This window comes from Mus caroli, unplaced genomic scaffold (genome assembly GCF_978045245.1).
Source record: "Mus caroli unplaced genomic scaffold, Mus_caroli_1 scaffold_15, whole genome shotgun sequence".
In the NCBI taxonomy this organism is placed as follows: Eukaryota; Metazoa; Chordata; class Mammalia; order Rodentia; family Muridae; genus Mus; species Mus caroli.
In genome coordinates this window covers 55,243,045-55,256,983 of record NW_028227270.1, presented here as the reverse complement: position 1 = coordinate 55,256,983, position 13,939 = coordinate 55,243,045, and the positions used below count along the sequence as shown (strand labels likewise).

The 13,939-nt window shown below is 42.3% G+C and overlaps 1 pseudogene; it reads left to right on the top strand.

Annotated features, from left to right (window-relative positions):
• The first annotated feature begins 579 nt into the window (after positions 1-579).
• LOC110307734 (CTD nuclear envelope phosphatase 1 pseudogene) lies at positions 580-10,699 on the top strand (annotated as a pseudogene).
• The last annotated feature ends 3,240 nt before the right edge of the window (positions 10,700-13,939 follow it).

The window sequence follows — 13,939 nt, the reverse complement described above, 5'->3', positions numbered from 1 at the left end:
GTAAAACCAGATACACTAAATCTAATAGAAGAGAAAATGGGAAACGACCTTGAATGCATAGGTACAGGAATTTCCCAAACAGAACACCAATATCTCAGGCTCTAAGATCAACAATTGGGAAATGGGACCTATCGATGTTCATTGTCAATAAGACAAATCGGCAGCAGTGCACATTCTTAACCAACGAGCCATCTCTCCAGTCCTTATCTAATGTATCTTTAAACACGAATTTAATAAAAGAATTTTATTTCTCATGTTATGGCTGAGCCTTAGTGCTTTAAGTTAGTAGTAATTTTCTACACTGAAGGTGTTAGGTTTACAAGGTTGGAATATCTATATTTCAGAAATAGCAGGCTATACAAGCTAGATGAAGTCTGCATGTTCCAGGAGAGGAAAAAAGAAATGTGTGTCACTATTATCAGGCTAAGAAAAGAAAATAAATATGACCAAAGACATTAAGATAAAGAATGAAGATGTTCTTGAAAACTGAGCTTTTAGTGAGAACAGAGCTGTATGAAGCAAGGGGCAAGGACGTGCACAGCTTGGAGACGGGAGCAACATGGAAAGAAAAATAAGATCATGGATGTCACCAAAAAGTAAGTATAGTTTTACTTTGAATCTTACATACTTGTTCTCTCTCAACATTTCTGAAGGAGAAACTGTCCGTTCTTTTTTACCAAAAAGAAAGTGTGATTGCATGAGCTAAGTTATTTATAAATATCTAATGGCTAAAACATTTTATGAGCCAGGATTCACATAACGGTTATATAATTTGAGATTTTAACTGTGTCAAACTGGGTGCCCATGAACAAACTCTGGGACTCAACGTCTTTGATTCTAATTACAATCCATGTGTTTGGACTGAGACTTTAAAAATAATAATAACAATAATAATCTAATTATGTGCAGGGGCAGGCACATAGGGGCCCGCAGATAACTAGTGAAAGTCAGTTGGTAGTTTACACAATGTGAATTCCAGGAGTTGATCTTGGGTCGTTAGGTTGTCCCCAGGGTTTATTATTACATAATTTTTATTCTTTTAATACAAAATCTATGGAAACATGTGCTTTAAAATTAATGTTTCTTATGGCTTTACGATTCTTTAGAGTTAAAAATATAATTGACAATTTATTTAAAAGATAGTTTGAACAAAATTTGTAAATCATGCTTAGGCTACCTGTATTTCTGCTCTGTCAAAAATAAAACCAAACCACAGGCTCATTATCTGATCTCTAGCCATTACATTTAAATTGTGATTCAAGGAGTTTTCATAAGGTAGACCAAGAACTGCAAAATACAAAAAGCCTCTGTGCCACTGATGAGTGTTCTTTCTAACAACAAAATTCAGAAAAATATAGGAGACCAAACAAAGCAAAGACATGTGTCTACATATCAACCCAGTAGAACAAAAGACAATAAGGAAGTTATTATTAGTCCAGGCATGATAGTTTGAGCTTTAATACTAGTACTCAAGAGGCAGAAGCACCAACAACCCAAATAACCCAATTAAAAAATGGGGCACATAGCTAAACAGAGGATTCTCAACAGTGGACTCTCAAATAGCTGAGAAACATTTAAAGAAATAGTTAAAGTTCTTGGTCATCAGGGAAATGCAAATCAAAACAACTCTGATGTTCCATCTTTCAGAATAGCTAAAATAAAAAACTCAAACGACAGCACATGTTGGCAGGGATTTGGAGCAAGGAAAACACTCCTTCATTGTTTATGGAAGTACAAAGTTGTACTACCACTTTGGAAATCAACTTGATGGTTTCTCATGAAACTTGTAATTGTTCTACCTCAAGACCAGCTATACAACTCCTGGCCATATACCCAAAAGATACTCCACCATCCCACAAAGATACATGCCAACTATGTTCACAGCAGCTTTATTCATAATAGCCAGAAGCTGGAAACAGTCTAGATGTCCCTCAACCAAAGAATGGATAAAGAAAATGTGGTACATCTACACAATAGAACACTATTCAGCTATTAAAAGCAAAGACATCATGAATTTTGTAGTCAAATGGATGGATCTTGAGAATATCATCCTGGGTGAGGTAACCCAGTCCCAAAAGGACATACATGGTATGTACTCACCTATAAGTTAATATTAACCATAAAATACTGGATATCCATACTGTACTACACAGACACAAAGAAGCTAAACAAGAAGGAAAGTCCAAGTAAGAATACTTAAATCTCACTTAGAAAAGGGAATAAAATAATCATAAGAGGCAGATTGGGGTAGGGAACTGGGTGAGAGAGGAGATGAGGAGTTGAATGGGAGGAATCAGGACCAGGTGTGCAGAGGGACAGGAAGAATTGCCAGAAAGCCATGAGAATAAATGGAAATCTGCAATTGAAGTACTGGGGATGTAGGAGGCATCTCCAGGATGAGAAAGAGACCTGGGATAAGGTCTCCCCAAGAATCAGTGTGAATATCCTTAGCTGTGACTCAAAGCATTGGGGATATGGAACATGAAGAGGCCACCTCCTGTAGCCAGGCAGGAACCCCCAGTGGAGCGATAGAGACACCAATCTACCCACAAAACTTTTTTTTTTTTTTTTTAAGTAAAGGTTATGTATAATTGGGAATTTTCCAGTGTCTCTACGTATCCTGTCATATAAAATATGTTGTTTCAGCCCATCTGGTCATAACATAATTGTAAAATAATGATCTTAAGGACATTAAAGTTTCTTTTTATGTTGTTTTGTTTTTTCTTTTCTAAATATTATGCAAACAAGACAATATTTTCATATCTTCTGATATTCAGGAATTAAAACAAATCTGATACTTCTCTCTGTAAAGACAATAATGCTTGTACCCCCCAAAAACCTATAAGCATAGATAAAATAAGGTTATAGTTACAATAGGTTATCAATTAGCCCATAAAATATTCTTGAATGTTTTTTATTTCCTCAAAAGCATTTGGGAGCTAACTTTCCTAGTTGCATTTTTTTCTTTCTTTTTAATTAGATATTTTCTTTATTTACATTTCAAATTTTATCCTCTTTCATCATTTCCCCTCTGAAAACCTCCCTATCCCCTCCCCTATCCCCTTGCTCATTAACCAACCCACCCCTGCTTCCCTGTCCTGGCATTCCCCTACACTGGGGCCCTTCACAAGACCAAGGGCCTCTCCTCTCTTTGATGTTCCATAAGGCCATATCTGCTATATATGAAGCTGGAGCCATGGGCCCTCCATGTGTACACTTTGGTTGATGGTTTAGTCCTTGGGAGCTCCGGGGATACTGATTGGTTCATACTGTTGTTCCTCCTTTGGAGCTACAAACCCCTTCAGCTCCTTGGGTCCTTTCTTTAGCTCCTCCATTGGAGACCCTGTGCTCAGTCCAATGCATAGTTGTAAGCATCCACATCTGTATTTGTCAGGAACTAGCAGAGCCTCTCAGGAGACACCTATATCAGGCTCCTGTCAGCAAGCAATTGTTGGAATCCACAATAGTGTTTGGGTTTGGTAACTGTATATGGGATTGATCTCCAGGTGGGACAGTGTGTGGATGGCCTTTCCATCAGTTTCTGCTCCAAACATTGTCTTTGTATCTCCTCCCATGGGTATTTTGATCCACCTTCTAAGAAGGACCCAAGTAACCACACTTTGGTCTTCCTTCTCCATGAGCTTCATGTGATCTGTGAATTGTATCTTGGGTATTCGAACTTTTCGGCTAATATCCACTTATCAGTGAGTGCATATCATTTGTGTTCTTTTGTGACTGGGTTACTTCACTCAGGATGATAGTTTCTGGCTCCATCCATTTGCCTAAGAACTTCATGGATTCATCATTTATAAGAGCTGAGTGGTACTCCATTGTGTAAATATACCACATTTTTTGTATCCATTTCTGTGTTGAAGGACATCTGGGTGCTTTCCAATTTCTAGCTATTATAAATAAGGCTTCTATGAACATAGTGGAGCATGTGCCCTTATTAAATGTTGGCGCATCTTCTGGGTATATACGTAGGAGTCTTCTTATAGCTGGGTCCTCCCGTAGTACTATGTCCACATTTCTGAGGAACTGCCAATCTGATTTCCAGAGTGGTTGTACCAGTATGCAATCCTACCATCAATGGAGGAATGTTCCTCTTTCTTCAAATTCTTGACAGCATCTGCTGTCACCTGAGTTTTTGATCTTAAACATTCTGACTGGTGTGAGGTGGAATCTCAGGGATGTTTGGATTTGCATTTCCCTGATAACTAAGGATGCTGAACATTTCTTTAGGTCCTTCTCAGCCATTTGGTATTCCTTAGTTGAGAATTTTTTGCTTAGCACTGTACCCCATTTTTAAAAAGTTATTTGGTCCTCTGGAGTCCAACTTCTTGATTTCTTTGTATATTTTAGATATACAAATCCTCTATTGGATATAGGATTAGTATGCCCAGGAGAGGTATTGCGGGATTCTCCGGTAGTACTATGTCCAATTTTCTGAGAAACCTCCAGACTGATTTTCAGAGTGGTTGTACAAGCTTGTAATCCCACCAACAATGGAGGAGTGTTCCTCTTTCTCCACATCCTCGCCAACATCTGCTGTCACCTGAATTTTTGATCTTAGCCATTCTGACTGGTGTGAGATGGAATCTCAGGGATGTTTTGATTTGCATTTCTATGATGATTAAGGATGCTGAACATTTTTTTTTATTTATTTTTTTTAATATTTTTATTACATATTTTCCTCAATTACATTTCCAATACTATCCCAAGAGTCCCCCATAGCGCCCCCCACTTCCCTACCCACCCATTCCCATTCTTTTGGCCCTGGCATTCCCCTATATTGGGGCATATAAAGTTTGCAAGTCCAATGGGCCTCTCTTTCCATTGATGGCCGACTAGGCCATCTTTCGATACATATGCAGCTAGAGACAAGAGCTCCGGGGTTCTGGTTAGTACATCATGTTGTTCCAACAATAGGGTTGCAGATCCCTTTAGCTCCTTGGGTACTTTCTCTAGCTTCTCCATTGGGAGCCCTGTAATACACCCACAAAACTTTTGACTCAAAATTTATCCTCTCTACAAGAAATGCAGATAAGGGGGATGGAGTAGAAACTGAATGTCATCCAATATCTGGCCCAACTTGAGACCCATCCCATGGGCAAGCACCAATCCCTAACACTATTAATGATATTCTGTTATGCTTGCAGACAGGAGTCTATGATGGCTGTCTTCTGAGAGGCTGTACCCAACAGCTGACTCAGACAGGTGTAGACACCCATAGCCAAACAGTGAATGGATTGGGGACTCTTATGGAAGAGTATCAGGAAGGACTGTGGGCCTTAGAGGGGATAGAAACTCCACAGAAAGACCAACAGAGTTAACTAACCTGGACCCTTGGGGCTCTCAGTGACTGAACCACCAACTAAAGAACATACATGGGCTGAGCCTAGGCCTCCCCACACATATGTAGTAGATGTGCAGCTTGGTCTTCATGTAGGTCCAAAACAACTGGAGCAGGGGCTATCCCAAAAGTTGTTGCCTGTACGTGTTTGGGGCGTTTTGTTAACTGGGCTGCTTGTCTGGCCTCATTGGGAGAAGATGTGCCTAGCCTTGCAGAGACTTGATGTGCTGGCACTGGAGGGATGGGAGGAATACCCATGAGGGACACGCCTGCTCAGAAGAGAAGGGAAGAAAGGTGGGGGGAACCACAATTGTGGGAGGGGGTGACAAGGACGGGGCAATGAGTGAGATATAAAGTGAATAAGTAAATAATAATAAAATTAAATTTAAAAATTATTTGTGCTCTAGGATGGTGCTATGGAGCTGGGCTAGAACTTTCAATAGGTAGAGCCTAATGGGAGGTTTTCTGAATTCGGAGTTGTTCTTTTGAAAAAGATACTTGACATTTGGGGATAGAGCCTCCCCATCTATCTTTCTGTCCTTCATCTCCTTTTCTTTCTTTGTCTCCTTGTTTTACTCCTGCTATAAAATGAATATTGTTGCTGCACACACTCACCCTGGTATGCTACCTCACTATAAGACAAACAACTGTGATGAAACATCCAAACCTGTAAGCCAAAATAAATCTTTGTAAGTTGATTTTCAGATATTTCATTATAGTAAATGAAACTAAAGTGTGCTTATCAGGATAGCTTTAATTTTGCATTGGAACATTGGCACTAGTGTATGAGCATACTCAGACATCCAACTCTATAGAATGTCTCTCAGTATTTTAGTTAAAAATCAGTAAGGCAATCAAGAAGGGAACTGTGAGGCTGGACTCAATGCTAATTATTCCTGATTCTTTAGCAAAGACAGAGCTTATTGTCACCATAGCAAGTCACTTATGAACAGTTTCCCCACAAGTGCTTTTGAACAGCCAAGAGTCAAAGCCATTAAACATGAGAAAGTAACTTCCTTGACCACACTGGGTATTATTTTTCAAAAACTACAAACCTCATCTTGTTGAAGTCTTTCCCTCTCCATCTCAGGTTAGCAGAAATAGAAAGCTGAAATTTAAATGTAAAATGCCTTATTCAGCAGGGTTGATAGACAATTACATAATCCTTAAAGTAAACTAAGGAACCAGGCAGCTTGCTGTGGTAGTGTGAGTATGTTTGGCCCTATAGATGTGTTTGAATGCTTGACTCACAGGGAATGGCACTATAAAGAGGTGTGGCCTTATTGGAGTAGTTATGGCCTTGTCACTGTGAGGAATGGCTTTAAGGACTCCTGTGCTTAAGCTCTGCCCAATGTGAAATTCCATTCTCCTTGCTGCCTTCAGATCAAAATGTAGAACTCTTACCTCCTCTAGCACCTTGTCTACATGCATGCTGACATGCTCTCTGCTATGATGATAATGGACTAAACCTCTGAACCTGTAGGCTAACCTACCACTAGTGACACAGGTCCTCCAATAAGACCACACCTCCTAATCCTCCCTAAACAATTTCAACAACTAGAGACCAAGTTTTCAGTCATATGAGCCTATGAGGACCATTCTCATTCAAACCACCACACATTTTTTACCAATAAAGCTATTTATCCCTGCTATCATTCTCTCCCAATTTAACATGACTCTCTCCCTTTCTTAAAACCCATAATTTCTACTTAGTGCTACCAGTAACTTCTCAGCTAGGGGTGGGATTTCCTGCCTACCTCCATCCTCTCTCTATGCTGCTACTCTGTATGGATTTATCTTGTGCAGGTAGTATGCATTCACTCACAGCTGCTATTGGTTTATGTGTTAAACTGCCTGTTGTGTCTGGAAAATACTATTTTGTTGTATTCATCCACTGCCACTGGCTTTTATAATCTTTCTATCTATTCTTCTGCCATGATACCTGAGCCTTTTTGTGAGGAGATGGTATGATACAGATGTCCTACTTGGGGCTGATCACTTCACAATCTTTTATTTTGTGACTATTGACCAGTTGTGGGTCACCGTTAATCATCTACTGAAAAAAAGGAAACTTCTGTCAATAGTGTTGAGAGGTGCACTAATCTATTGGTATAAAAATAAATCACTGGAAATCAATTTAATAGTATGTCCATTTAGCAGAACAATATCAATAGGTTCTCCTCTAAGGTTTATGACCTACCTAGCCTCAGGTTTTAGTCCTCTTAATGGTTCTGTCTTGTGGAGCAGGCATTAAATCTAAATAGCTGGTGGTTAGTTAATTTTATATTTGTGCCACTATTGCACCAGTGGGCCTTTTGTCAGACCTGTCATTATTGTAGCTTGCAGATTTCATACCTGGGTAAGTCTGATTATTACTTTTCCTCCCCCGTAGCACACATAGCATCTTCTAGCACTATGAAAGCTAGTCAATGGGAAAAAATATGTAATAATGGATCAAGAAAGATTGAGTGAGTGACAGAAAGGCAGGGTAGAAAAAGAATAAGAAGGGATAACTGAAAGTCTATTCAAATTTTTATATGTAATATTTTTAATCCTTTAAGAATTTCTCACAAATGAATATTTCAGAATTGAAAATATACAAGCATAAGACAAATAAAACAAACAATGTCCAAATATAAAGCTGTATAAGACAAGAAGTCTACAAAAAATATCCTTGAGTTTGTTTTGTGTTGTCCATATACTCTAAACCTGGGGCCTGTCTTGAAATGTGGTTCATATACCCAATGAGACTCCATTGGAGAAGAGCAATTTTTCCTTTGCAAGGAAGTACAAATTGCAGTCAGATAAATCTTTCCATCTCCTCTTCTGCATAATTCCCAGAGTCCTAAGGGGAGTGTTCGATGGAGACATCCCATTTAGGACTGAGTACTCAAATATCTCTAACTCTGTAGATATTATCTGCTGGTGGGTCTTTGTGTTAATTGCCATCGACTGCAAGACACTGCTCTAGTGATGAATGAGTGAGGCACTGAGCTATGGTTGCAGCAAATGTTTTTAGGAATCATGTTATTGCTGTTTCTTTAGCAGAACAGTAGTGTTTGGTTTTCCCCTACGGCCATGACCTATCAAGCCTTAAGTTCTTGGCCACCCTAGCAGTGACAGTGGGCTTTAAATCTAATCAGAGTGGCTAGTTAATTCTAAAACACCCATGACACTATTGCACCAGCATCTCTCACAGACATGGCACTGTTGTAGATCACAGGCTAATTAGTTATGTTGATGATTTCCGTTCTCTTCTGGTAGCATTCAGAGTATCTTCTAGTTCTTCATCTAATAGTTAGTACTAGATGAATGTTAATCAGTAGAAGTGAAACCTCTTATTAGGCACCAGCCCAACTTTTTCATCTTCAATGAGATGTTTAAGTGCTGTCTTCAAGAAATGAGGCTTACCTCAGTTTGTGGCGAGCAACAAATAGTATTGGCTTGAGCTACTTTGGAACGTTCTATGGGGGTCATTTTGGCCAGTGGCTCAATTAGATGTAACCCATTACTGGCACTGGAAGTTTTACTTAGTAGCATAAGATATGTTATTGTCGCTCCCCCACGTCCCCCTCCTCCAATTCTCCATGCCCTTCTCTCCTGGTCTCAGAGAACCCTGTCCTAGCGTGACCTGTTTCTGCCTGCAGCCCACTTGAAGTCCTTGGTGCCACTTCCTGTTCATGTGGGCCTCCGTGGGCTGCCCATGCCAGTCCCCCATTTCCCGGTTCCGCTGGGCTTTCCCTTTACTGGGGGTGGCTTTCTGAGCCACCCATTCGGTGCTCATCTCTGCAGCCTCTTCTATGGGCCGTTACCCCTCCCTGCGGCGGGGGCTGCCCCCAGAGGGCTGGCAGAGCTGGGCCGTACGTTTGTGGCCTTCGCCGTATTTACCTTTTGCGGAGGCAGATCCTCACGGTAATTCAGTATCGAACTGTTCAGTAGGATATCCTTCCGTTATCTCCTTTGTCTGGGAATCGACTAGCCCAGGTGAAGAGGAAGATCCTGGTGTGGATATGGATGAAACCCTGATTCACTCTCACCACGATGGGGTCCTGAGGCCTACAGTGAGACCTGGAACACCTCCCGATGTCATCGTCAAGGTGGTAATAGACAAACATCCTATCTGGTTTTTTTGTACATAAGAGACTCCATGTGGATTTCTCCTTAGATGTGGTAAACCAGTGATATGAGCTTGTCGTGTTCACAGCAAGCATGGAAATTTATGGCTCTGCTGTGGCAGATAAACTGGACGATAGCAAAAGCAGTCTTTTTTGATTGTTTTTGTTTTGTTTGTTTTTGTTTTGGTTTGTTTTGGTTTTGCTTTTTGAGACAGGGTTTCTCTGTATAGCCCTGGCTGTCCTGGAACTCACTTTGTAGACCAGGCTGGCCTCGAACTCAGAAATCTGCCTGCCTCTACCTCCTTTTTTTTCTTTTTTTTTTAATTTTTAATATTTTTTTATTACGTATTTTCCTCAATTACATTTCCAATGCTATCCCAAAAGTCCCCCATACCCTCCCACCCCCCACTTCTCTACCCACCCATTCCCATTTTTTTTTTTTTTTTTTTTTTTTTTTGGCCCTGGCGTTCCCCTGTACTGGGGCATATAGAGTTTGTGTGTCCAATGGGCCTCTCTTTCCAGTGCTGCCTCTGCCTCCCGAGTGCTGAGATTAAAGGCGTGTGCCACCACGCCCGGTTCAGCAGAGGCATTCTTTTTTTTTTTTTTTTTAAGATATTTTCTTTATTTACATTTCAAATGCTATCCCGAAAGTTCCCTATACCCTCCCCCGACCATGCTCCCCTACCCACCCACTCTCACTTCTTGGCCCTGGCGTTCCCCTGTACTGGGGCATATAAAGTTTGCAATACCGTGGCACATGCTTTAATCCCACACTCGGGAGGCAGAGGCAGGCAGATTTCTGAGTTCGAGGCCAGCCTGGTCTACAGAGTGAGTTCCAGGACAGCCAGGACTACAAAGAGAAACCCTGCCTCGAAAAAAACAAAACAAAACAAAACAAACAAACAAACAAAAAGGTTGCAATACCAAGGGACCTCTCTTCCAAGTGGTGGCCAACTAGGCCACTACAGACAGCACTGCATTTTGGAGTTGGGCAGCTACATCAAAGACCTCTCTGTGGTCTACAGTGACCTTTCCAGTATCTTGATCCTAGATAATTCCCCTGGGGCTTACAGGAGCCACCCAGACAATGCCATCCCCATCAAATCCTGGTTCAGTGACCCCAGTGACACAGCCCTTCTCAACCTTCTTCCAATGCTGGGTGCCCTCAAGGTTCACTGCTGATGTCCAATTGGTGCTGAGCCGAAACCTTCACCAACATAGGCTCTGGTGACAGCTGCTCTCTCTCCCTCCACCTGAGTTGGGGTGGAGGAGAAAGGGAGGGAGAGCTCTTGGGACAGGCCATCTGTTGCCCTGTCCAATATGAGGACGGCCTGGGCAGAGTCTTGCCCCTCTCACCCCTCACTGCCCTGGGAGCCCTGCACTTAGCTTACTGAGTCTGGATGGTCACATGGGCCAGACCGTGAAGCGCCTCACTCTTTGTGTTCACACTCCGTAGAAATGCCAGACTGGGGCAGGCGAAGGCCTAGAGGAGCCAAAACCGGCTGGTGAAGAGGTGGGACTGGCCAAAGTAATAGACATATCCCAAAGGCTCAAAAGAAGCCAATTCAACTTTGTTGTGATTTGATTTTTTAAAAACTCTTATACAAAACTGATCTAAATCTTCACTCTTGCTCCAAGGGCTGGGCTATGGGTGGGGACTGGGATTTCGGGCCACTGGATCCTCAGACTTGTCCCTCCCTTACTTTTCCTCATTTTTTTTTTCTTTCCCCAATCTCCTGATACCTGTAATCAGCATCTCCTTTCTTCCTTCCTCTTTTAAACCATGCGTTATAACTTTGAAACCAAAAGTTATGGCATTGTCTTCTCCACTATTTAATGGCTCAGTTTTTAGTTCACATATATTTTAGGAATCTTCTTCAGTAGCAGGTTTCCATATAGGCCTGTAAATGCCCCTCAGTATTAATTGACCTTCCCTGTATTCCCTCCTTTCCCCTACCCTGTTTAATCCTCTCTCGCCTCCCCCTGTATCTCTATAACAATATATGCTATTTCCCCTTCACTGGTATATCCTCTCCTGCCCCTATAGTTACTTACTAGGTGCCTAACCTCTGCAGGTATAAGAATTAGAGTATGGAGGGTAGCGGGAGCGCAGGGTTGCCTGACACCCGCCAGCTACCCACGACCCCCGCCGCAGGATCTTGGGACTGCTGGTGAGTGGAACACAGCTTCTGCTCCAGTCCAATCACGCGGGACCTGAGACTGCTCTGGTTGGGGAGAGAGAAATCCGGCCCACACAGGGCCACAACCCTCTTCCGGTCAGAAAAGCACCTGAGCAGCTGGGGCGCAGGGTCTGCTGACACTCGCCAACTGCCCACAACACCTGCCACAGGATCTTAAGACTTCTGGTGAGGGGAGCACAGCTTCTGCTCCAATCCAATTGCGCGGGACCTGAGACTGCATTAGTTAGGGAAGCAGAAACCAGCCTGAGTAGGGCCGCAGGCCTCACCCGGCCGGATCAGCGCCAGGGTAGCGGGAGCGCAGGGGTGCCTGACACCCGCCAGCTACCCACGACCCCCGCCGCAGGATTTTGGGACTGCTGGTGAGCGGAACACAGCTTCTGCTCCAGTCCAATCACGCGGGACCTGAGACTGCTCTGGTTGGGGAGAGAGAAATCCGGCCCACACAGGGCCACAACCCTCTTCCGGTCAGAAAAGCACCTGAGCAGCTGGGGCGCAGGGTCTGCTGACACTCGCCAACTGCCCACAACACCCGCCACAGGATCTTAAGACTTCTGGTGAGGGGAGCACAGCTTCTGCTCCAATCCAATTGCGCGGGACCTGAGACTGCATTAGTTAGGGAAGCAGAAACCGGCCTGAGTAGGACCACAGGCCTCATCCGGCTGGATCAGCGCCGGGGTAGCGGGAGCGCAGGGTTGCCTGACACCCGCCAGCTACCCACGACCCCCGCCGCAGGATTTTGGGACTGCTGGTGAGTGGAACACAGCTTCTGCTCCAATCTTTAAATAGTGACAACGATAACAACTAACCCCAGAGATTACCAGATGGCGAAAGGTAAACGTAATAATCTTACTAACAGAAACCAAGACCACTCACCATCATCAGAACCCAGCACCCCCACTTCACCCAGTCCAGGGCACCCCAACACACCGGAAAAGCTAGACACGGATTTAAAAGCATATCTCCTGATGATGATAGAGGACTTCAAGAAGGACGTTAATAACACACTTAAAGAAATGCAGGAGAACACTGCTAAAAAGGAAGAAGACCATAAAGAGGAAGCACAAAAATCCCTTAAAGAATTGCAGGAGAACACTGCTAAAGAGTTACAAATCCTTAAAGAAAAACATGATAACATAATCAAACAGGTAGAAGTCCTTACAGAAAAACAGGAAAACACATCCAAACAGATGATGGAAATGAACAAAACCATACTAGACCTAAAAAGGGAAGTAGACACAATAAAGAAAACCCAAAATGAGGCAACACTGGAGATAGAAACCCTAGGAAAGAAATCTGGAACCATAGATGCAAGCATCAGCAACAGAATACAAGAGATGGAAGAGAGAATCTCAGGTGCAGAGGATTCCATAGAGAACATCGGCACAACAATCAAGGAAAATGGAAAATGCAAAAAGATCCTAACTCAAAACATCCAAGAAATACAGGACATAATGAGAAGACCAAACCTACGGATAATAGGAGTGGATGAGAATGAAGATTTTCAACTCAAAGGACCAGCAAACATCTTCAACAAAATTATAGAAGAAAACTTCCCAAATCTAAAGAAAGAGATGCCCATGAACATACAAGAAGCCTACAGAACTCCAAATAGACTGGATCAGAAAAGAAATACCTCCCGACACATAATAATCAGAGCAACAAATGCTCTAAATAAAGATAGAATACTAAAAGCAGTAAGAGAAAAAGGCCAAGTAACATATAAAGGCAAGCCTATCAGAATTACACCAGATTTTTCACCAGAGACTATGAAAGCCAGAAGATCCTGGACAGATGTTATACAGACACTAAAAGAACACAAATTCCAGCCCAGGCTACTATACCCAGCCAAACTCTCAATTAACATAGATGGAGAAACCAAAGTATTCCACGACAAAACCAAATTCACACATTATCTCTCCACGAATCCAGCCCTTCAAAGGATAATAACAGAAAAAAACCAATACAAGGACAGGAACCACGCCCTAGAAACAACAAGAAGGTAATCCCTCAACAAACCTAAAAGAAGACAGCCACAAGAACAAAATGCCAACTTTAACATCAAAAATAACAGGAAACACCAATTTCTTTTCCTTAATATCTCTTAATATTAATGGACTCAACTCCCCGATAAAAAGACATAGACTAACAAACTGGCTACACAAACAAGACCCAACATTTTGCTGCTTACAGGAAACTCATCTCAGAGAAAAGGATAGACACTACCTCAGAATGAAAGGCTGGAAAACAATTCTCCAAGCAAATGGCATGAA